This window comes from Anser cygnoides, chromosome W (assembly GCF_040182565.1).
Source record: "Anser cygnoides isolate HZ-2024a breed goose chromosome W, Taihu_goose_T2T_genome, whole genome shotgun sequence".
Taxonomy (NCBI): Eukaryota; Metazoa; Chordata; class Aves; order Anseriformes; family Anatidae; genus Anser; species Anser cygnoides.
In genome coordinates, this window is record NC_089911.1 from 1,614,326 (window position 1) to 1,638,918 (window position 24,593).

At 46.9% G+C, this 24,593-nt stretch overlaps 1 long non-coding RNA gene across 1 annotated transcript; it reads left to right on the forward strand.

Annotated features, from left to right (window-relative positions):
- The first annotated feature begins 483 nt into the window (after positions 1-483).
- Positions 484-7,522, forward strand: LOC136788854 (uncharacterized). The gene is made up of 2 exons (XR_010827407.1): positions 484-1,236; positions 5,618-7,522. It is a non-coding gene; the product is annotated as an uncharacterized lncRNA (long non-coding RNA).
- Positions 7,523-24,593: the final 17,071 nt, after the last annotated feature.

Here is a 24,593-nt window from a genome sequence, read left to right on the forward strand (position 1 = left end):
ATCTCTAACTCAGGGACGTGTGAAACAGCGCAAAGCCACCTGCGAATTCCTTTCCCACAAAACAGCACAAAGCTCCCTGCAAATTCTTCTCCCACAACTTTTGGCTTATATTCAGACAGCTATCGACCAATACCCCCAGGTCCCTTTCTGCCAGGCAGCTTTCTAGCTGCTCTTCCCCCAGCCTGTAGCATTGCATGGGGTTGTTGTGCCCCAAGTGCAGGATCCAGCACTTAGCCTCGTTAAACCTCATGGTCTCCGCCCATCAGTCCAGCCTATCCAGATCCCTCTGTAGAACCTTCCTACCCTCGAGCAGATCAGCACTTGCGCCTAACTTGGTGTCGTCTGCAAGCTTACTGAGGGTGCACTCTCCTGGTGCCTTTGTGTGCTGTGAATAGATGACTAGGGTTGTTAAGTCCGGTGTGGGCGGGGGGGGGGGGGGGGGGGGGGGGGGGGGGTCGTTGGTGGAGAAGAGCTTTTGTCAGGTTGTGCAGGGTTTATTCCTGTGTAAATAAGGGTGTTGGTGAGTGTAAGAAATGGTCCAGCAATTCGTGCCACTAAGGGGTTTTGAAGGGTTAACATTGAGGCCTGGGTTTAGGCGAGAAAAGAACAAAGGGATTTCTTCGGAGAAAAACTGCTGACTTTGCACGAATGTGCAGTAACTTCTGACAGCCGGCCAAGAGACCACTAGATAAGGAGGAAGAATATGAGCCTCCCTGTCTCCCTGTCCGAGCGGCCCCCGAGAAAGTAACAGAGACTGATAAGCAGGTGCACCTGGAAGGACGTCGGATTCGGGAAACCAATTATAATAACCTTGCCTCTTTTAGAAGTAGTAATAAATATGTATTAGCCTAGGAGTATAAAAAATTAGATGCCTTACGTAACGGGTGTGCGTCCTGGTGGAGCAGAGACTCCCGGCGCACCCAGCGCTGTTTGCTTGCCTCTATTCGTTTAATAAATTGTAAACTCTGATTGTAATCCTATTTGGGACTCAGTCATTTATATCAATTGGGGGCTCGTCCGGGATGGTCTTGATTCCTGAATTCTGACTTGATCTAGGAGGGGCGCCCCCACCATTTGGTGGCTCCTGTTCGAGTCAGGTCGGGGCGAATGCCATCTTGAACCTGAATAAGGGCAAGCAAAGATTTAGATTTTTTTATGAGCTCCCTTTTGCCGGCTGCAGCACTATATTTTGCCCGTAATTCTGCATGCGAAGATCCGAACGAAGACGACGGAGTCGTAAGTATTTAATGTGTATACCGTTCGGTTGGGTGGGATTCGGTTGCCTGTGTGTGTGAGAGTGTGATTGAGACGGAACGTAGTTCCGAAGCGATTGTGGAGGTCTTCTAACCGCGGTTCCAATCTCCCGCGAGGGACTTGGCCGGTGAAGGACCGAAGCGATTCCTATAGGATTCGTGGGTGGGTGATAGGTCCTAAACCCCCTGCAAGACACTCTCACTAAGGCAACCAAGGGCTGTAGGAATTGCCACAGTAAAATTCCTAGATGGGTCAGATTAAATCGAAGACCCGGGACCAGAGAAAAGGGAGCAAATTACCAGACATACCACCAGAAAGTCCATTAGGGATAATGATTAGAAATTGGAACGATAGGGGCCCCAGAAAAGGAAAAAGCAAAGTAAAAATGATTCAGTATTGTATGATAGAATGGCCAAAGGAGCCTTTAAGACCACATGTCTTTTGGCCTATTTTCGGATCTTTTGAAGACTGGGTTTGCCAGGCTTTAAATCTACATGTTAACTCAAAGGAACCTTTTAGCCAGGAGGAAAGTGATTATGCAGGATTATGGATCAGGATCTCACGTCCTTTTCCAGCCTCAATATTTACACTAAAAGCAGACGAGAAGTTTGACGAAGAAGAGAACAAAAAAATAAAAAAAAAAAAAAAAAAGGAAAAAGAAAAAGATGATGAATGGGAGTCATTGGATAACCTACCACCTCTATATCCTAACAATCCACCCCCGGTGGTGCATCTTGTAATCCTGTTTTGTTCTTAAATGTTTTGACTGTGTCAAGGAGGAAGGTGGGAGCATTATCTAAGTAACAGTTTAGAAGTTTGGGTATATTCGCGGTGGTGTTCGGTCAGTTTCCCAAGTATCGGGGGAGCGGGGCTGACTGATTATCAAAGTGGTAGAACGGAGAGTCACTTCTTTGGTGGTTCGGGCCTGAGCCCTGGGAATTTGGTAAGAAGGGGGAGAGCGAATTTATTTAGGCCTCAATACCTTTTTAAACCCCCATCTTGACGGATACACAGGAGTGATTCCTTGTTTTGTGTAGGCTTACTAACAAAGTGCATGAGAAAAATTAGCATTTGGCTTGAAATTCGGTCTTATTGAAATGTAAATTTTGTGGAAAAGGTGTTATTGTTTGTCTAGAAGACAGAAGGCTGAGTGCTTCAGGTGTTTTTCCAAAGTCCTGCGGATTTATGATTGGAATGGGGCTCATTAATAATCTGAAATAGTAAAGTTTGTATGTGGAAAGAAGAGTTTAATCCCAGAGAATTGGGACATTTGGGAAGAAGATTAGGAAAAGATAGTAAAAACCTGCAATAAAAAGGTTTGCGTGGAAATTGAAACAAGGGACAGTAACTAATATAAATAAATAAAAGGGAATGGGAAATCAAGGAAAAGGGGAAAATCCAAAAAAAAGACGTCCTAAAAAAAAAAAAAAAAAAGCCTCCTTGGGTGCATATTGGCACATTGGAAGGATATTGTTAGAAATGGGGGCACAGAAAGCAAGAGGACTTTCACTAAGTATTGCAATCAATGGTGGCCACTATATAAACTAAATGGCCACTTTATGGATCAATCGACTATAACAGTGTCTTGCAATTAATGTTTTTGAGGAGAGAAGGAAAATAGGATGAAATGTTGTATAGTGATATGTTGTTTCAGCATGTTGGAGGGAAAAGGTTTGGAATTAAGTTGGCCCCTGACTGAGCCTTTGGTGTTGGCATTAGAAAAGTACAGGCTGGAGAAAGATAAAGGAAGTGTTAAAAGGATTATTGGAGGTGTTAAAGGTTGTGTGGCATGTAGTATTTAACAGAGCTGTTTGAAGTTGAATGAGCAGGGAAAGAGGATGTAGGAATGTTAATAGTTCCGTCTCAACCCGAGGCTGAGATCTCTAAATAGCGGGTGTGAACCCTCTGGGGCAGGGGGACCGTGATGGGTCCGAGAGAGTTGTCGTGGAAACAGAAAAGCAGCTAACTCTTGAAACAACCTGAGTTCCTGTGTGAGCTCAGATTGCCAATGGGACCGCTCAGGGAACTTTCAACGATTGCATTCCCCTGACCGACCCCCTCACTGAGACCCTAATCACCCCGGAAATTATGTAAATACTAAAATCTGGTTAAATTGGCTATTGGGAATTGAGAATCTGTTCCAACAAGGTCCAAAAGAAACCCCTATGGAATTTATGGAATTTTTGAATTTCTGGACCAACTTTGAAATGCAATGAAAAAAAAAAAATGGACCTGGCTTAAAAAAAAAAAAAAAAAAAAAAAAAAAGAGAGAGAGAGGCAACTGGCTAACCTCTTTCCAGGGCAATCAGCCCCTGATATCAGAAAGAAATTGTCTTAGGCTGCAGGACAAACAACAGTCAGGAATGATGGGGACCTGGGGCATCTACCCTAGCAGGTCCACTAGTTGAAATAAAGCTAGGAAACGAAGACAGAGGCTTGAATTTTTTGTTGGTTATGGGAGCTTCTTTCTCTGTGTTAATTAGGCTGTAAATGTAATAGGAGCAACATATTCAGTGTTAAATAGTTTAAAAGGACGATTAGGAACTAAGACAACTACAATAATTGGAGCCACAGGGAAAGAGGAGGAATGGTCATTCTTACAACCCCTTGATTTGCGTTTTGGGGGTGAGGAACTAACCCATAAATTTTAGTATGTACCAGAATGCCCGATGCCACTCTTGGGACGGGATCTATTAGCCAAATTAGATGCAACAATAACCTTTGAGGATGGAGAATTAATAATGAAGGTACCTGAGTCCAAAGTAGGCCAAATCCTAATGATCAAAGATAAACCCTTTGTTAATATTCCAAGAGAAGTAGAAAATGCAGTTATAGCAACAGTACGGGAAACAGATGTACCAGGGAAGTCGAAACTGGCACAACTGGTAAAGGTGGAATTAAAGGAAGGAGCCAAACCTGTTTGAATCAAACAATATCCACTTAAGATAGAAGCTAGGCACGGGAATGGTGAAAATTATTGACAAATTTCTCAAATATCAGATTCTGGAAGAATGTAAATCGGAATACAATACTCCAATTTTTCCAGTAAAGAAGCCGAATGGCGAGTATAGATTTGTACAAGATCTTAGAGCAATAAATGAAATAACAAAGGATATTCACCCGGTAGTAGCTAATCCTTACACATTGTTAACATCTGTGAAAGGGAAATATAAATGGTTTACCGTGATAGATTTAAAGGATGCCTTCTTTTGCATACCTCTTGATAAAGATAGTAGAAAATTATTTGCCTTCAAATGGGAAAACGTATTGAAGTTTTTGGACCACATATGGTAACAACCGTTTTGGAACAAAGGGGGGGGGGGGGCACTGGTTATCACCCAGCTGGATGGTGAAATATCAGGCAATCCTAACTGAACAAGATGACATAACCTTGAAAACGACTAACCTGTTATATCCAGCAGTATTTCTAGGAACTGTTCCAGAAGAAGGACCGTTGGAACACAGTTGTGTGCAAATAATCGAACATACGCCAGCCACAAAGATTTGAAGGATGTACCCCTTGAAAGGTATTCAGTGGGAATACCACACTCCGTGGCACCCACAAAGCTCAGGGAAAGTAGAAAGGATGAATCAAACAATAAAACAACAATTGGCTAAGTTAATGATCGAGACACAGCTGCCCTGGACGAAATGCTTACCATTGGCACTTTTAAACATAAGAACTAAACCACACAGTGAGACTGGATTATCATCATATGAAATGTTATATGGTATGCCTTATTCTCAAGGGATGCCCCTAGGGAACAATGTAGTTGAGGATCATAGTATCCAGAAATACATAATTACCATTGGAAGGAGATTACAGGAGATAAGAGAAATTGGGATGATGACTCAGACACCACCTTTAGGATTTGCTATTCATAAAATACAACCAGGAGACAAGGTCTTAATAAAAACCTGGAGAGAAGAATCATTGAACCCCCGATGGGAGGGACTGTACCTTGTTTTACTTACTACTGAAACAGCTGTGAGAACAGCAGAAAGGGGTTGGACCCACGCATCCAGAATAAAAGGACCAATAACTACCGAAGCCTGGAGGGTTGAGTCCACTCCTGGGGAACTGAAACTGAGACTAAAGAGGAACTGATATCCCAGCAATGAGGTTCTGCATGAATTAAGGGCACTGGATAAAGAGGACAAGTCTGAAGGGAGGAAAGGGAGAAGGCAAGACCGGGGTAGGACCCTCCACTGCGGTGTGTATGGTCTACCGAGGGAGGCAACCCCTATGGGTATTGACTGCCGAGTGAGAGGGCCTCGACCGGACTTCTCCCGCGCTAAGATCAGGTTGTCCTGAGAAAAGTAACATGAGAATCTCTTAAACCCATAATGAAATTGTGATTAGTTTTTCCAGGAGCTGGATCACCCCGAAGGGCTGAATGGTAACACAAGCTCTGAAAGCGGGCCCAACCTCATGATTGAAGGCGTTTCCCACACTCTCAAGAAAAAGGACGACGAAAAAGGATAAGAAATGCTATACTTTCTGGTATTGTTTTTACAGGGGCAATTGGGCCATGGGCAAGAATGGAGGAATAACTTTTTCACTTTGGGGGAGGAAGTGGCTAGGGCCTTTAACCTTAGTAACTGCTGGATTTGTGGAGGACCGGGGGGAACTGAAAGTTGGCCCTGGGTAGCAGGCCCAGTTGAACCCAAGTGGTGGGTCAGTAATCTGAGCGAAGTTCATAATGGGACGCAATTTTGGAAAGAGGAAGGAGGCCCATGGCAGTTACACTCGTCAGCTCGGGGTGTATACTGCTTGAACAGAACAGGAACAGTGGCGGTGGGAAAAAGCATTTGCAATTGGACTCTGTCTCCTGGATATGATTGTACCGATCCTGGATGTAGTCCTATAAACTGTACAGCACGTAGTGGGAAATGGAACACCACACATGTTCAGCTGAGAAATGGGACTTGGCTGAAATGCTCATACAGAGAATTTTTTGGATCCGGATGTAAAACTGTGGCAAGAGCCCAAGCGGGGGGACAATTCGATAGTCGAATCTTAGACTGTCAACATGATAACACAACTAAGGAACAGCATGTGGTGCGGGTCTATCGCTGGAGATGGCAGAATGAGAATGGGAGGCGAGTGTTCTTTAAGCATTTCTGGTCAGCTTATAATATAACTGGCCACCAAGGAGAACTGAATTGTGACTGTAAGTGGAAACCCGATGCGGGAGCTTGGAAGTGCGCATATACGAGTACGAACGGGGCAGACATTGTAACAGGACCACTCGGTAACAAGGACACTCTGTATTATCACGCCCCAAGGGCTAAAAAGGGATGGAATGGTCCTTTTCCAAATGGGACATGGGCCCTAAAGGGACATTATTGGGTGTGTGGCAAACATGCTTACAAGAGGCTACCTGAAAATTGGTCGGGAATATGCTATGTGGGGTACATAAGACCCTTGTTCTTTTTATTGTCACAAACACAAGGAGATCATTTAGGAATAAGATTATATGATGACCTGAACAGAGTGAAACGATCTATAGATACTTCCTTAACCGGGGGTAGTGCCCAAGAATGGGGAAAGGATGAATGGCCTCCTGAAAGAATCATACAGCATTATGGGCCAGCTACCTGGAACCCGAATGAGTTGATATCAGGAGCCCGAGAACCTATTTATAATTTGAACCGAATAATTAGGTTGCAAGCTATCCTCGAAATTGTAACAAATCAAACAGCGACAGCCTTGGATCTTTTGGCTGACCAATCCACTCAAATGAGAAATGCTATATTCCAACATAGAATGGTCTTAGACTATTTACTAGCAGAAGAAGGGGGAGTATGTGGAAAACTGAACGATTCTAATTGTTGTCTACAGATTGATGATAATGGAAAAGTGGTCAAGCAGATAACAAAGGAAATTAGAAAGCTAGCCCACGTCCCAGTACAAACTTGGAAGGGTATGGATTGGGATTTCTTTTCATGGTTGCCTGGTGAACCATGGGTTAAAAGGATGCTGTTTTTATTTTTATGTGGTATAGTGACATTATTGTTTATACCTTGTATGATACCTTGCTTTACGTTGTTGATACGGCGAGTAATAAATAGCACCCAATTTGTGATGACTTCAGTGGAGAGAAAAGGTGACGTGTCGATAATGATGCTTAAGAAGTGGACACCCCGAGAACTGACTGATGAAATCCAATTGTTACTGACAAAGGTTGAAGGAGAGACACGAATTGATGATTAAAAAAAAAAAAAAAGGGAGGAATTGTAAGAAATGGTCCAGCAATTCGTGCCACTAAGGGGTTTTGAAGGGTTAACATTGAGGCCTGGGTTTAGGCGAGAAAAGAACAAAGGGATTTCTTCAGAGAAAAACTGCTGACTTTGCACGAATGTGCAGTAACTTCTGACAGCCGGCCAAGAGACCACTAGATAAGGAGGAAGAATATGAGCCTCCCTGTCTCCCTGTCCGAGCGGCCCCCGAGAAAGTAACAGAGACTGATAAGCAGGTGCACCTGGAAGGACGTCGGATTCGGGAAACCAATTATAATAACCTTGCCTCTTTTAGAAGTAGTAATAAATATGTATTAGCCTAGGAGTATAAAAAATTAGATGCCTTACGTAACGGGTGTGCGTCCTGGTGGAGCAGAGACTCCCGGCGCACCCAGCGCTGTTTGCTTGCCTCTATTCGTTTAATAAATTGTAAACTCTGATTGTAATCCTATTTGGGACTCAGTCATTTATAACAGTGAGTTTGGTAGGGAGATCTTTTATGTTGCAAGTGTTTGTCCTCCCTATATGCGAGGGCTATATGTTAAAAGGGCATTGAGAGAACGTCTGTCCCTGTTTATGGGGATGGATTTGTGACAATAATGAGTATCACTGTATGTGGAAAGGTGCAGGCTTGGGGAGAATTGTTCTGGGGTGCTTGTCTTTGCATGTGGAGAAGGCACAGGTTTGGAGGAGCAGTGCCAGGGGTGCCTATCCCCGTGTGTCAGTAAGGATAAATGAGGCAGTGGAAAAGCCTGCATGGCAAAAGGGCTATTTCTGGGTACGTTCACCCCTCACCCAATCACAACCCTCTTAACAAAAAGAGTATACAGGTATGCTACCCTGTGCATTCATGAGGGAGCGATACCAGGCAGGGAGTCCTTAAGGGGCCACCCTAGTGAGAAATGCACAGTGCAATAGAGGTATCCTCCACCCTGAGCTTAGGGTGGGGGATGAGAAAACGGGACCCCTCTTTTCACACGCATAATGGAGTGGGATATGAGGAATGGCTAGTGCGAAACTAACCCTGTATCTCGAGGGAGACAAAAGTAGACCTGCGCGTGTGTACACATAGTACGCATGCGCTGTACGCATGACACTCACTCGGCTTCATTCGAACCGCGCTCGGCTATTTCCGTTTCTTTTGTTTTAAACTCCGAGTTGGGGTCGGAGGAGGAAATACAAAGTGGTTTGGTTTTTTGTTTGTTTTGTTTTTTCTTCCCCCTCCCCCTCCTCTTTCTGCGGGGGAAGGGAAAAATAAAAGCAGAACTGGAAGGAAAACGGAGGGGGGAATCACACCCGGAGATAAAAGATTCCTGCTCCTCCCATTTTTCCCAGTAGCCGGATATAGCGTTGCTCCTCTCCTCTCCTCTCCTGCCACTGTCGCTGCCGTTTGCTGACAGGTTAGTCTGCCGCCCTACGGTGCTGGACGGGGACGACACCGGGTCGGGTGAGGGCATACGAGGGAAAGGCTCTGCGTGAACTTTCTATGATGCAGAAAATGTACGTTTTTGTCTCGGTGGGTTCGATGTTATTTTAATAGGTAGTGTGGGTTTTTGTTCTTAACCTCCTCCCCCTGCTGCCGCTCTCCCCCGCCCCCCCCACCCCGTTCCCCTAGGACGTGCGAGTCTTCTGTTGGCTGTCGGAGTTATGTGTGTGACTGTATGTGTGCACTTCTGTGTACGTTAATAAGAGGGCATTTTTCAGTGCATAAGAATACCTTCTTCTTCCCCCACCCTCCTTTCAATTTTCACCCCTCCCTTTCCTTTTGTAACTGTTAAGCTTCCTGGCTTGCGGAGGAGTGCGAGCACTTCCTTCATTATGTGTGCATGGTCAGTGTGCCTCTGCATCCTGCCAATAGGCTCTTGTTCTCAAGTTCGCATGGAGACCTTGCATTGCTGTGGATTGGCTTAGGCATGTACCTCAGCAGGGTGATAAGGAATGCTTTTGTGTTTGTAAAGAGGCGATGGTAGAGTTCAGATGGGAGCTGAGTCATGTTCAGAGCGCTTTTCCTCCTTTCCCGCTCCTTCGTTAATGGCTTTGCATGGATTAAAACCCCACTGTCTTTTTCGGGAGGAGGGGAAGAAATCTGTCTCTAGTCAGAATGGAGTGGGCATATTCCTTGCTAAATGACCTCATTTATGCAAATGTGAGGTTGCAATGCTGCGTGTAGCTTTCAAGTTCTATGAGAAGTAGGACTTGAAGTAGATTTAAAAGATTAGATCTTTAGGTTAGATAGATTAGATTTAAAATTATAGATTTTAAAATTATAGATTAAAAAAATTAAGATTAGATTTTATAGATTTAAAAAAATTTTAAGTTATAGATTTATAGATTAGATCTAAAAGATTAGATTTAAAAAATCCCCCCCCCCAGCCCCGAGTGTTTCTAGTTATTTTCTACAAAGGTTGAGTTTGCCAGTGAGTTGTGGTGCTATGGAATAATGTGGCAATTGGTCTCTTGTCGAAAAGTAGCTGATTCCACTTCAGAGTGTCCTGTGAAGAAACTACAGGACACTTAATATTTTAATACTATAGTTATATAATATTTAGATGCTCTTTACTAGTTCATGTATATTTTGTTTGGGGAAATGTTGTGTACTCCATAATTTTGTGTATGATTAGTCTCAAATCAGTTTAGCTTTTTTTTCTTTCTTCCCCTGTGCATATCAAATATGGGTGACTGAGAAACCTAGATCTAGAAATTCTGTTTGATAACCCATGTGTGCTCTGGAATGTTCCTTTAAAAGTGTTTTGCTTTGGTATTTTTCAGGAGTCCTGCATAACTGTCTGCATATATTTCTTAAAATTAAGGTTGTGGACAAGAAGATTGACATTTAAAAAAACAAACAAAAAAACAAAGATGCTATCTAAACACAGTGTTCATTCTAACTTACAAATTTCACATGCATAATGATCCTTCTCTGGACTAAAGTAATTTTAGATCAAAATTTTGGTCTCTCCAGGAAGCTACTTCATAAATATATTAAAAATGCATGCAAACTTTAAGCTAGATATGTCTGTAAAGTGAATGTATGTTTTGGGAAAAACACTGCATGTGTGCAGTGTTTTACCCTTTCAGCTACTGTTTTTAATAGGTGATGTGGGCTGACTTAAAAAAAAAAAAATTGTAATAATGTGAGTGTATAATATTCCTGTTTGTGTATATCTCCCTTCATCCTTTTATATCGGGATAGTGGTCTGACTGGTATGTAGCTTGAAACAGATACTAAACAACAGCCTTTATCAGTAGTTCAGCAGTATTTGGTAATGCAACACATACAAGAATGTTGATGTTCTTGAATGTCCTGTGGTCTAAACTGTTTCCTTTCTGAAATTACTAGTAAAAGGCCGAGTAACAGTTCAAACTCTACCCCTTTGTGATGTGGTAGGTACTCGGTCAAGTTTGAAGGGAGGCCAGAAAAACACAGAATCACAGAATCGTCTAGGTTGGAAGAGACCTCCAAGATCACCCAGTCCAACCTCTGACCTAACACTAACAAGTCCTCCACTAAACCATATCACTAAGGGCTACATCTGAACGTCTCTTAAAGGTCAGGGATGGTGACTCAACCACTTCCCTGGGCAGCCCATTCCAATGCCTAACAACCCTTTCAGTAAAGAAGTTCTTCCTAATATCCAACCTAAACCTCCCCTGGCACAACTTTAGCCCATTCCCCCTTGTCCTGTCACCAGGCACGTGGGAGAATAGACCAACCCCCACCTCGCTACAGCCTCCTGAGCCTCCTCTTCTCCAGGCTGAACATTCCCAGCTCCCTCAGCCGCTCCTTGTAAGACTTGTTCTCCAGACCCCTCACCAGCTTCATTGCCCTTCTCTGGACTCTCTCGAGCACCTCCATGTCCTTCTTGTAGTGAGGGGCCCAAAACTGAACACAGTACTCGAGGTGTGGCCTCACCAGAGCCGAGTACAGGGGGACAATCACTTCCCTAGACCTGCTGGCCACACTGCTTCTGATACAAGCCAGGATGCTGTTGGCCTTCTTGGCCACCTGAGCACACTGCTGGCTCATATTCAACAGACTACCAACCAATACTCCCAGGTCCTTCTCTGCCAGGCAGCTTTCCAACCACTCATCTCCCAGCCTGTAGCGCTGCTTGGGGTTGTTGTGCCCCAGGTGCAGGACCCGGCACTTGGCCTTGTTGAACTTCATACAGTTGACCTCAGCCCATCGGTCCAGCCTATCCAGATCCTCCTGCAGAGCCTTCCTACCCTCGAGCAGATCGACACATGCACCTAACTTGGTGTCATCTGCAAACTTACTGAGGGTGCACTTGATCCCCTCATCCAGGTCATCGATAAAGATATTGAAGAGGACTGGCCCCAGTACTGAGCCCTGGGGGACTCCACTAGCGACTGGTCTCCAACTGGATTTAACTCCATTCACCATTACTCTTTGGGCCTGGCTATCCAGCCAGTTTTTAACCCAGTGAAGCGTACACCAGTCCAAGCCATGAGCAGCCAGTTTGTTCAGGAGAATGTTCTGGGAAATGGTGTCAAAAGCCTTACTGAGGTCAAGGTAGACCACATCCACAGCCTTTCCCTCATCCACTAAGCGCGTCACTTTGTCATAGAAGGAGATCAGGTTCATCAAGCAGGACCTGCCTTTCATAAACCCATGCTGACTGGGCCTGATTGTCTGGTTCCCCTGTAAGCGCCGTGTGATGACACTCAAGATAAGCTGCTCCATGAGCTTCCCTGACACTGAGGTCAAACTAACAGGGCTATAGTTTCCTGGGTCTACCCTCTGGCCCTTCTTGTAGATGGGCATCATGTTTGCTAGCTGCCAGTCGACTGGGACCTCCCCTGATAGCCAGGACTGCTGATAAATGATGGAAAGTGGCTTGGTGAGCGCTTCAGCGAGTTCTCTCAGTACCCTCGGGTGGATCCCTACCGGACCCATCGACTTGCGTACATCCAAGTGCTGTAGCAGGTCGCCAACCATTTCCTCGTGGATAGTGAGGGCCACATCCTACTCCCCATCCCCTTCCACCAGCTCAAGGTACTGGGTATCCAGAGAACAACTGGTTTTGTCGCTAAAGACTGAGGCAAAGAAGGCATTAAGCACCACAGCCTTTTCCTCATCTCTTGTCACTGTTTCCCCCCACATCCAGTATAGGATGGAGATTCTCCTTAGTCCTCCTTTTCATGTTGATGTATTTGTAAAAACGTTTTTTGTTATCTTTAACAGCAGTAGCCAGATTGAGCTCCAGATGAGCTTTGGCCTTTCTAATTTTGTCCCTGCACAGCCTTGCAACATCCTTATAGTCCTCCTGAGTGGCCTGCCCTCTTTTCCAAGATTATAAACCCTCTTCTTTCTCCTAAGCTCAAGCCACAACTCTCTGTTCAGCCAGGCCGGTCTTCTTCCGCGCCGGCTTGTCTTTGGGCACGTGGGGACAGACTGCTCCTGAGCCATTGCTCAGCAATAGATAAAACACTGGTGTGATACCAATGCTGTTCCAGTTACAAGTGCACAGCACAACACTATATGGGCTGCTGCAGGGAAAGTTACCTCCATCCCAGCCAGATCCAGTACATTCCCCTGGTGGTGAAGGGGAATGGGGATTGTTGTCCATCTACAATGCTTTCACAGAATCACAGAATTGTAGGGGTTGGAAGGGACCTCAAGAGGTCATCGGGTCCAACCCCACTGCTAAAGCGGGTTCCCTAGAGCAGGTTGCCCAGGTAGGCATCCAGACGAGTCTTGAATATCTCCAGAGGAGACTCCACAACCTCCCTGGGCAGCCTGTTGCAGTGCTCCGTCACCCTCACCGTGAAGAAGTTCTTTCGCATGTTGGTGCGGGACTTCCTGTGATCCATTTTTTGACCATTGCCCCTTGTCCTGTCCCCACAGACCACTGAAAAGAGGTTGGTCATATCGCTCTGTCTCCCAAACTTAAGGTATTTATAAATATTGGTAAGATCCCCTCTCAGTCTTCTCTTCTCAAGGCTGAACAGACCCAGGTCTCTCAGCCTTTCCTCATAGGGAAGATGCTCCAGGCCCTGTATCATCTTTGTAGCCCTCCACTGGACTCTTTCCAGGAGATCCCTATCTTTTTTGTACCAGGGAGCCCAGAACTGGACACAGTACTCCAGGTGAGGCCTGACCAGGGCAGAGTAGAGGGGGAGGATCACCTCCCTTGACCTGCTGGCCATGCTCCTTTTAATGCACACCAGGATCCCATTGGCCTTCTTGGCCACCAGGGCACACTGCTGACAGTATCAGAAGCCTTGCTGAAGTCAAGGTAGATGATATCCACTGCTCTCCCCCTGTCCACCCAGCTGGTGATGCCATCATAGAAGGCAACGATGTTGGTCGAGCATGAATTCCCCTTGGTGAATCCATGCTGACTACTCCTCATAACCTTCTTCTCTTCCAATGGCTTGGAGATGGCATCCAGAACAAGCTGTTCCATCACCTTTCCAGGGACAGAGGTGAGACTGACTGGCCTGTAGTTTCCCAGATCCTCCTTCTTGCCCTTCTTGAAGACCAGAGTGACATTGGCTATCCTCCAGTCTTCAGGCACCTCTCCTGTTCTCCGAGGCCTTTCAAAGATGATAGAGAGCGGTTTGGCGATCACCTCTGCTAACTCCCTCAGCACACGTGGATGCATCCCATCGGGGCCCATGGATTTGTGTGCGTTGATCCCACTCAGACGCTCCCGAACCACTCCCTCCTCAACCAGAGGGGAGGTCTTCCTTTCCCAGACTCTTTATTCCTCCAGTGTCCAGGAGTCCCAGGGGGAAGTCTTTGAAACAAAGAACGAAGCAAAGAAGGCATTCAGTATCTCCGTCTTCTCAGTGTCCCCCGTGACCAGGACACCCCCCTCGTTCAGCAGGGGATCCACATTATCCCTAGTCTTCCTTTTACTGTTTACGTACTTAAAAAAAAAAACTTCTTATTATCTATTATTTCCTTTGCAAGCTTCATCTCCAGGTGGGCTTTAGCCTTCCTCGTTGCATCCCTTCAGGCCCTGACAACACTCCTACACTCCTCCCAAGGGGACAGGCCCTTTTTCCACATTTCATAGACCTTCCTCTTCCTTTTGATCTTGTCGATGAGCTCCTTGCTCATCCACGCAGGTTTCCTGCCCCCCTTCCCCAATTTCCTACTCTTAGGGATGCACCGATCCTGAGCTTGGAAGAAGAGCTGTTTAAATGTTGCCCAGCTCTCACAAGCACCCTTGCCTTCTAGCAATCTACCCCATGAGATACCCCCAAGTAGGTCCCGGAAGAGGTCGAAGTTGGCTCTCCAAAAATCCAGGGTAGCAATCCTACTTTTTGCCTTACGTCTTCCATCAAGTTCCATCTTGAACTCCACCATCTCGTGGTCGCTGCATCCCAAGCTGCCCCCAGCCTTCACATCCCTAACAAGCCTATCCCTGTTGGTAAGAACAAGGTCCAGAAGCACCCCCCACCTCATCGGCTCCTCCACCACCTGTGTCAGAAAATTATCTTCAACACATTGTAGGAACCGTTTGGACTGAGCATGTCTGGCCGAGTTGCTTACGCAATAGATGTCTGGATAATTGAAGTCCCCAATGAGAAGCAGCGCCCGGGATCGTGAGGCTACTACCAGCTGCTTGTAGAAGGCCTCATTGACCTCCTCCTGATCTGGTGACCTGTAGTACACCCCCACAACAGTATCACCCATACCAGCCCGCCCCTTAATTCTCACCCACAAGCTCTCTGCTGGTTCTTCACCCTCCCCCAGGTGGAGCTGGGTACACTCTAATTGCTCTCTCACATAAAGGGCAACTCCTCCCCCTCGCTTCCCCAGCCTGTCTTTCCTAAAAAGGACATAGTCCTCCATGACAGCGTTCCAGTCATGTGAGCTGTCCCACCAAGTTTCAGTGATTGCAATGAGATCGTGGCCCCGTGACCGTACACAGTTCTCCAGCTCATCCTGTTTATTTCCCATGCTACGCGCATTGGTATACAGGCACTTTAGGGAAGCAGCAGTCTCAGTTACCCCTAGAGGGATGCAAGAAGATGATTCCGGACAGAGTATCGGGAATATTACCTTCTCTGAGGAGCCCTCAGATCATCCTATGGGACAGCTCAGAGGTTTTTCCCTACTATCTTCAACAGTGACAGCAGTGACAACATCCCCCAGCCCTTCTCTGTCACTTCTAAATCCCCTCCCTTCCTCCGTCAAACGTAGTTTAAAGCTCTAGTAGTAAGTCTAGAGAGCTTGCTCCCCAATATGATTGTGCCCCACTTGCTGAGCCGGAGTCTGTCAGCAGCCCACATACCCGGCTTCTCAAAGGCCTGCCCAAGACCAAAATACCCAAAGCCTTGGTCCAGACACCATCCCCTCAGCCAGTCATTTTCCTGTCCCATTCTCCTCCTTCTTTCTGGGTCCCGGTCACCCATCGGGAGGATAGATGAGAACACTACCTGCACCCCTGATCCCTTCAACATCCTTCCCAGGGATGCAAAGTCCTTTTTAATATTACTCATTTTTCTTGTTGCAGCTTCCCAGGACCCAGCCTGAATGACAAGAGGATAATAGTCCTCCGGTTTAACGAGCTGTGGCAAAGCTTTCCTAATGTCTCCGACACGTGCTCCAGGAAGACAGAACACCTCTCTGGAGAGGTTATCCGGGCAGCAAACGGGAGCTTCAGTGCCTCCCAACAAGGAGTCTCCAATCACTAAGACTCTCCGCCCTTTTTTTGTGGTGCTGGTTTTGATGCAGTGCCCTGTCCAGCCCCGCTTCCTATGCTTGGTACTTCCCTCATTCTTGACATGCTTCTCAGGGCCCGGGTTCCGACAGTGCTCGGGACGTTTTGCACAGCTGGTCTGGTACCGACAGGCCCAAGGGCTACTGCACGAGCTATTTCTTGTTTGGTTTGTTCAAAGGCCTGTTGTTGCTCGGGACCCCACTCAAAATAGTTCCTCTTTTGAGTCACTCGATATAGAGGACTCACAAGCTCACTATAGCCTGGAACATGCATTCTCCAGAATCTCACAAGGCCTAGGAAAGCTTGTGATTCCTTTTTGCTAATTCGTGGACACATAGCAGTTATTTTGTTAATCACATGCTTTGGGATGTGGTGACATCCATCCTGCCATTTTAGCGCATGAATTGAATTTCCTGTGCAGGTCTCTTGACCTTACTCTGTTTAATGGCAAAACCACCTTTCAGGAGAATTTGGATTATTTTGTTCCCTTTCTCAAAAACTTCTTCTGCTGTATTGCCCCACACAATGATGTAATCAATGTACTGCAGGTGTTCAGGAGGTTTCTTGAACAGTTGGATTGATTTGCAGAGGCCAGTGGGATGAGGTTCAACATAGCTAAGGGCTGGGTCCTGCAATTTGGTCACAACAATCCCATGAAATGCTCCAGGCTTGGGGCAGAGTGGCTGGAAAGCTGTGCAGAGGATAAAGCTTCACACCACCTTTGGGCAGCTGCAGAGATAGCAACTGCATGAGATGTGAGCAGGTGGAAGATGTGCTCAGCATGGTAGCTGAGCTATGAGAAGAGGTGGAAAAACTGAGGGGCATTTGAGATGCAGAGACGGAGATAGACTGGTGGTGCCAAGCTCTGGACTCTGTCGAACAAGAACACGCACCAGGAATTCTCCAACAAGAAGGGAATGCGGTATCCATCCCCCAGCAGATACAAGGCGTAAGCTGCAAAGATGTGAATGAATGGAAACAAACCAGGCTTGAGATGGCAGGAGAAATCTGCCTTCACCCATCTCACCCTCTCAGGTATCCCTGAGCAATAGGTATGAGGCCCTGGAGGCTGAAAGGTAATCGATGGATGGAGAAAGTGATGATCCCTCTCCACCAGAGATATTGCCAGGGTCGGAAAGGCCAACCCCCTGTATCGTGACCACTGGCAGGAGGAAGAAAAGGTGGGTTTTAGTTGTGGGTGATTCCACAATAGGGGGAACAGAGGGTCCAGTATGTAGAAGGGATCCCCCTCTAAGGGAAGTCTGCTGTCTTCCTGGGGCCCAGGTTAAGGATGTCACCAGGAGACTTCCCAGCTTGATTCAACCCTCAGACTATTACCCATTGCTGGTCCTACATCTAGGAAGAGAAGTGGCAACGTGTAGCCTGACAACAATCAAAAGGGACTTCAAGAAACTGGGATGGATGATCAGGAACTCGGGTGCGCAAGTCATCTTCTCCTCTATTCTCCCCAGTACTGACAACGACAGGAACAGAAGGATAGCATCCATTAACATGTGGCTCCGTGGCTGGTGTCATCGCCAAAATTTTGGGTTCTTTGACAACAGGAACCCTTACATGGCACCAGGCTTGCTGGCATTGGACGGGATTCATCTTTCCCAAAGGGGGAAGAGGGTCCTTGATCATGAGCTGGTGGGGCTCACTGATCAGGCTTTAAACTAGATTTGATGGGGAAAGGGGAAATCATTAGGGATGCTGGTGATAAGGTACGGGATGACATGCCATCCCACTCATGCCAGCTGAACACCAGAGCCGGCAAAGGATGCCCAGAGTCTAGAGAGGCAACAGAGCTTAACAGGAGAGTTACTGTAGGCCCACATGGATGAGCTATTGTCTCCCCATCCAGAAAGGTAGACGCTTTGGGAGACCAACTCAAATGCCTCTATGTGAATGCACACAGCATGGGGAATAAACAAGGGGAACCGGAGGTGTGCATGCGGTTGTAGGGCTATGATCTCGTCGCAAGTACTGAGACATGGTGAGACAGCTCCCGTGACTGGAATGTGGCCATGGATGGCTTTGTGCTTTTTAGGAAGGACAGCTCAGGAAGGTGAGGTGGTGGAGTTGCTCTTTACGTGAGTGAGCAACTGGAATGCATGGAGCTCTGTCTAGGGGTGGACGAAGTGCGAGTCAAGAGCCTATGGGTGAGGATTAAAGGGCAGGCCAACAGGGGTGACATTGTGGAGGGTGTTTACTACAGGCCACCCGATCAGGAAGAGGAAGTGGATGAGGCCTTCTACAGGCAGCTGCAAGTTGCCTCACGTTCACAGGCCCTGGTTCTTATGGGGGACTTTAACCACCCTGATATTTGCTGGAAAGACAATACAGCTTGGAACAAACAGTCCAGGAGGTTACTGCAGAATGTTGCAGATAAATTCTTGACGCAAGTGGTAGGTGAGCCAACAAGGAGAGGGATGCTGCTGGACCTGATACTAATAAACAGAGATGGTCTAGCTGGAAACGTGAAAGTTGAGGGCAGACTCGGCTTCAGTGACCACAAGATGTTAGAAATGAAGATCCTGCGAGGAGGAAGCAGGGCAAAAAGTAGACCACAACCCTGGATTTCAAGAGAGCTAACTTTGACCTCTTCAGGGACCTAATTGGAGGAATCTCCTGGGCTAGGGCCCTAGAGGGAAAGGGAGCCCAGGAGAGTTGGCTAATATTCAAGCATCACTTCCTCCAAGCTCAGGATCAGTGCATCCCTATGAGAAAGAAATCTAACAAGGGGGGCAGGAGACCTGCGTGGATGGGCAAGGAGTTCTTGGGAAAACTTAAACAGAAGAATAAAGCATACATGATGTGGAAGAAGGGACAGACCATTTTCAGAGAATGCAGGGATGCAATGAGGAAGACCAAGGCCCGGTTAGAATTAAATTTAGCAAGAGACATCAAGGACAACAAGAAGGGCTTCTTCAAATACATCAGCAGCAAAAGGAAGACTAAGGAAAATGTGGGTGCACTGCTAAATGAGGTGGGTGCCTTGGTGACGGCAGATACAGAGAAGGCAGAGTTACTGAATGCCTTCTTTGCTTCAGTCTTCACTGCTAAGGCTAGCCCCCAAGCACTACCGAGCCCGGAAACAAGAGAGGAAAACTGGAGAGAAGAAAACTTTCCCCTGGATGAAGAGGATTGGGTTAGAGGTTATTTAGGCAAGCTAGACACCCACAAATCTATGGGCCCTGATGGGATGCACCTGAGGGTGCTGAGGGAGTTGGATGTGATTGCTGAGCTGTTTCCATCATCTATCAGTGGTCACGGTCATCTGGAGAGGTCCCGGGTGACTGGAGACTTGCTACTGTGATGTTGTGACAATGACATAAGCAATCATAGTAGTGATGACATACAGTATTATATAATAATTAACATAATACAATTCAACTCATGGGCTATTCTCACCCAGTATTAAATCCCCTTGAGGTACACACTGGACCTCCCCATTCTTTTGCATTACCCATCAAGTGCATCCAGGTCCCTGGGCAACAGCAATCCTATGGATGGGTTTGCCTTTTCCTGAGGCAGGAATAGCCCAGACTGCCTTCCCTAGCATGTTTCTCATGTGCACTACAGGGACTATGTCCCCTTCTACAGTACGTAACAGGTTTGATTGGGCAGGTCCAGCTCGGTTGGCAGATCTCCTAGTATTGACTAACCAGGTGGCCTTTGCCAAATGTGTATCCCAGTCTATGAATGTTGCAGCAACCATTGCCTTCAGTGTAGTCTTTAAAAATCCATTGCATTGCTCAACTTTCCCGAAGGCTGGTGTATGAGAGGGGATATGATACACCCACTCAATACCATGTTCTTTGGCCCAAGTGTCTATAAGGTTGTTTCGGAAATGAGTCCCATTGTCTGACTCAGTTCTCTCTGGGGTGCCATGTCACCATAGGACTTGCTTTTCAAGGCCCAGGAGAGTGTTCCGGGCGGTGGCATGGGGCACAGGATATGTTTCCAGCCATCCAGTGGTTGCTTCCACCATTGTAAGTACGTGGCGCTTGCCGTTGCGGGTTTGAGGGAGTGTGATGTAATCAATCTGCCAGGCCTCCCCATATTTATATTTCAGCCATCGTCCTCCATACCAAAGAGGCTTTGACCGTTTGGCTTGCTTGATTGCAGCACATGTTTCACAATCATGAATAACCTGTGCTATAGTGTCCATGGTCAGGTCCACCCCTCGATCACGAGCCCATCTGTATGTTGCATCTCTACCTTGATGGCCTGAGGTGTCATGGGCCCATCGGGCTATAAATATTTCACCCTTATGTTGCCAGTCCAGCTCCACCTGGGCCATTTCAATCTTAGCAGCCTGATCCACCTGCTGGTTGTTTTGATGTTCTTCAGTAGCCCGATTCTTGGGCACATGAGCATCTACATGGCGTACCTTTACAACCAGGTTCTCTACCCGGGCAGCAATATGTTGCCACAATGCCGCAGCCCAGATGGGCTTGCCCCTGTGCTGCCAGTTGTTCTGCTTCTATTGCTGTAACCACCCCCACAGGGCATTTGCTACCATCCATGAATCAGTATAGAGATAGAGAACTGGCCACTTTTCTCGTTCAGCAATATCTAAAGCCAGCTGAATGGCTTTCACTTCTGCAAACTGACTCGATTCACCTTCTCCCTCAGCAGCTTCTGCAACTCGTCGTGTAGGACTCCATACAGCAGCTTTCCATCTCCGATGCTTTCCCACAATACGACAGGACCCATCAGTGAACAGGGCATATTTCTTCTCATTTTCTGGTAGCTTGTTGTACAGTGGGGCTTCTTCAGCACGGACCACCTCCTCCTCTGGTGATTTCCCAAAATATTTGCTTTCTGGCCAGTCCATAATCACCTCCAAGATTCCTGGGCGACTGGGGTTTCCTATTCGAGCCCGCTGAGTAATCAGTGCAACCAACTTGCTCCATGTAGCATCAGCTGCATGATGTGTAGAGGGGGCCCTTCCTTTGAACATCCAGCCCAGTACTGGCAATCGGGGTGCTTCAGTACCAACCACTTCCGAAGCAAATCAAACTCCCTCATATGCTGCCAGTATCTCCTTTTCGACTGGAGTGTAGCAGTCCTCAGATCCTCTGTATCCCCGATTACAAAATCCAATGGGTCATCCTCTTTCCCCCAGAGGCTCCAAGTGGGGGCATTCTCCCTGTGTGCACTGTAGAGCACATTCTTTACATCTTGCCTGCTCGGACTGGCCCAAGAGCTCCCGTTTAATTTGTTCAAAGGGTTGCTGTTGCTTGGGGCCCCATTTGAAATCATTCTTCTTACGGGTTACTTGGTAGAGCGGGTTTACAATCAGACTGTAATTTGGAATGTGCATTGTCCAAAACCCATAACACCTAAGAAAGCTCGTGTTTCTTTTTTGCTAGTTGGTGGAGACATAGCTGTTATTTTGTTGATCGTATCCATTGGGATTTGACTATGTCCATCTTGCCATTTTGTTCCTAAAAACTGGATCTCTCGTGCAGGTCCTTTAACTTTATTTTGTTTTATGGCAAAACCGGCCTGCAGAAGGATTTGGACCATTTTCTTCCCCTTCTCGAAAACTTCCTTTGCTGTGTCACCCCACACAATGATGTCATCGATGTACTGCAGGTGTTCAGGAGCTTCCCCCTGCTCCAGTGCAGACTGGATCAGTCCATGGCAAATGGTAGGGCTGTGTTCCCACCCCTGGGGCAGCCGATTCCAGGTGTACTGGACACCCCTCCAAGTAAAAGCAAACCGTGGACTGTACTCTGCTGCTAAAGGGATGGAAAAAAATGCATTAGTGATATCAATTGTGGCATACCACTTGGCTGCCTTTGATTCCAGTTCATATTGGAATTATAGCATGTCCGGCACTGCAGCACTCAGTGGTGGCGTGACTTCGTTCAGGCCACGATAGTCCACTGTTAGTCTCCACTCACCATTAGACTTTCGCACTGGCCATAGGGGACTATTAAAAGGTGAATGAGTCTTGCTGATCACTCCTTGGATCTCCAGTTGACGAATTAGCTTATGGATGGGAATCAGGGAGTCTCGGTTTGTGCGATATTGCCGCCGGTGCACCGTTGTGGTAGCGATCGGCACTTGCTGTTCTTCAACCCTCAGCAACCCCACAACAGAAGGGTCTTCCGAGAGACTGGGCAAGGTAGACAACTGTTTAATGTCCTCTGTCTCTACAGCAGCTATGCCGAAAGCCCAGCAGGTACCCTTTCGAGTCCTTGAAATATCTTTTCTGAGGTAGTCTATGCCGAGGATTCACAGAGCATCCTGGCCAGTCACAATACGGTGTTTTTACCACTCATTCCCAGTTAGACTCACTTCAGCCTCCAATACAGTTAGCTGCTGGGATCCCCCTGTCACCCCATAAATACAGGTGGGTTCTGGCCATTTATAGCTTGATGGGATTACAGTACACTTGTGTGGTGGTTTTACCTTGCTAGGCAGCTGAACTCCTACAGAACCGCTCTCTCACTCCCCCTCCTCAGAAGAGGAGGGGAAGAAGAAAAGGAAAGAAACGACTCACGGGTTGAGTTGTTTCTTAACTTATAAGGATAATTTAATTAAAGGAAAAATAATTATTAAGGAAAAATTGTTATTAATCAAACAATTCAACTAAAGGGAAAAAAGGGAAAGGGGAAAAGGGGGAAAAAAAACAACAAGCAAAGGCTGTGTAGAAGTGCAGAGGAAAGAAATTGCTCTCTCCTTCCCACAAATGAGCAATGCTTCACCACGTCCTTGAAGCAGGGCCTCAACGCATGTAGCCGTTGTTCGGGAGGACAGACGTTTTCACGAGAGGCCTCCCCTCCCATCTCCTTCCTTTTCCCACTTTTTGTTGCTGAGTGTGACATCATATGGTATGGAATATCCCTTTAGTTGGTTTAGGTCAGCTGCCCTGGTGATGACCCCTCCCCATCTCTTTCCTACCCCCAGCCTGTTGGCTCTGCGGGGGTTAGAGGGAATCCGGATGCTGTGCCAACACTGCTCAGCAGTAGACACAACGCTGGTGTGATACCAGGGCTGTTCTAGCTAAAAGTGCAGAGTACAACACTGTATGGGCTGCTGCAGGGAAAGTTAACATCCCAGCCAGACCCAGTACAACTGGGCACAGGCGTCTACTAAAGCCTTATACTTCTGTGGGTCTGAGTTGCCAAGGAGGAGCCATCGAATCCACACAGTCCAATAAACCTCAATATCACTTTCCTCCCCCTGGCTGGAGGCAGGTCATGTCTAATACTGGTCATAATATTCATTACTGTTTCTGGGGGACTGCCCTCTGGAAATTGGAGCAGCAAGTTTCTCAGAGAACCCCCCTTTTTCCAATTGTATTTCCTTTCAACTCATGTACCTGTGCCGCTAGGGTCGAGGTAGATTTTTCTATCTCATTTTCTCATGGCCTGTCCATGGTCACATAGGTAAAACCACACGGTGGCATAGGGTGTGTACCCACTATATCTTCTTTCTTTAAACGGAAGGATGCTTACTCCTGATAGCTGAGACACTAGTTTGTAAAGGTGGGGAAGAAGATAAATTCTCTCTAAGTTGGTGGACCTCTTGAGAACGTTTTTCCACAGCCGAGAGGCAAGCCTGTAGGGAAGGGGAGAGAATTTTTTCGTACTGCCATAGTTGTTTAGTCAGTTCATTCACTGTGGGTTCCTCATGGTCTTTCCAGGTCATTACTGCCAATGAGCTGGCATATGATGATGGTGCACTCCGTACAAACTTCCGCCACATGGGTAGTGTACGCTTGACTTCATCTGGATCTGTGGATTGCTTTTTCTTGTCTAGGTCCCTATAAATCACCTCCCGTACGGCTAATTCCCTCAGGTACTTGATTCCCTTCTCCATAGTGTTCCACTTGCCTGGTAGACGTACAAGTTTTCCCTTGAAGGGATAACTTTCCTTCACAGCTGACAGGAGATGCCTCCAGAGGGTGAAGTTTTGTGCTCCGTTTCCAATTGTTTTGTCAATGCCCCCTTCCCTAGTGAGGGATCCCAGCCGCCTGGCTTCCCTGCCCTCTAATTCCAGACTATTGGCTCTGGTGTCCCAGCACCAGAGCAGCCAGGTGACAAGGTGCTCACCTGGACAATGACCGAAATCTTTTCGCACATCTTGTAGCTCACGCTGGTATAGGCCTCGGGTAGTTATTGATGCTTTTATGATATCATCTTCTTCATCTTCCTGTTCGTCTGATGGCCCAGCCTCTGCAGAGTAGACGATCTCGTTGTCTTCTTTCTCTCCAGTCTGAGTAGGAGTTCCTCTGCTTCCTAATTGACCTGACCTTCTCATCTATTGTTTCATCTTGGATACAGGGGCAACTTGCACTTGTACAGTGTGTTTCTCTGACCTTGCCTTGGGGCCTGTCATATGAGTTGGAACAGCTGCAGGGCCCATCACAGGGGT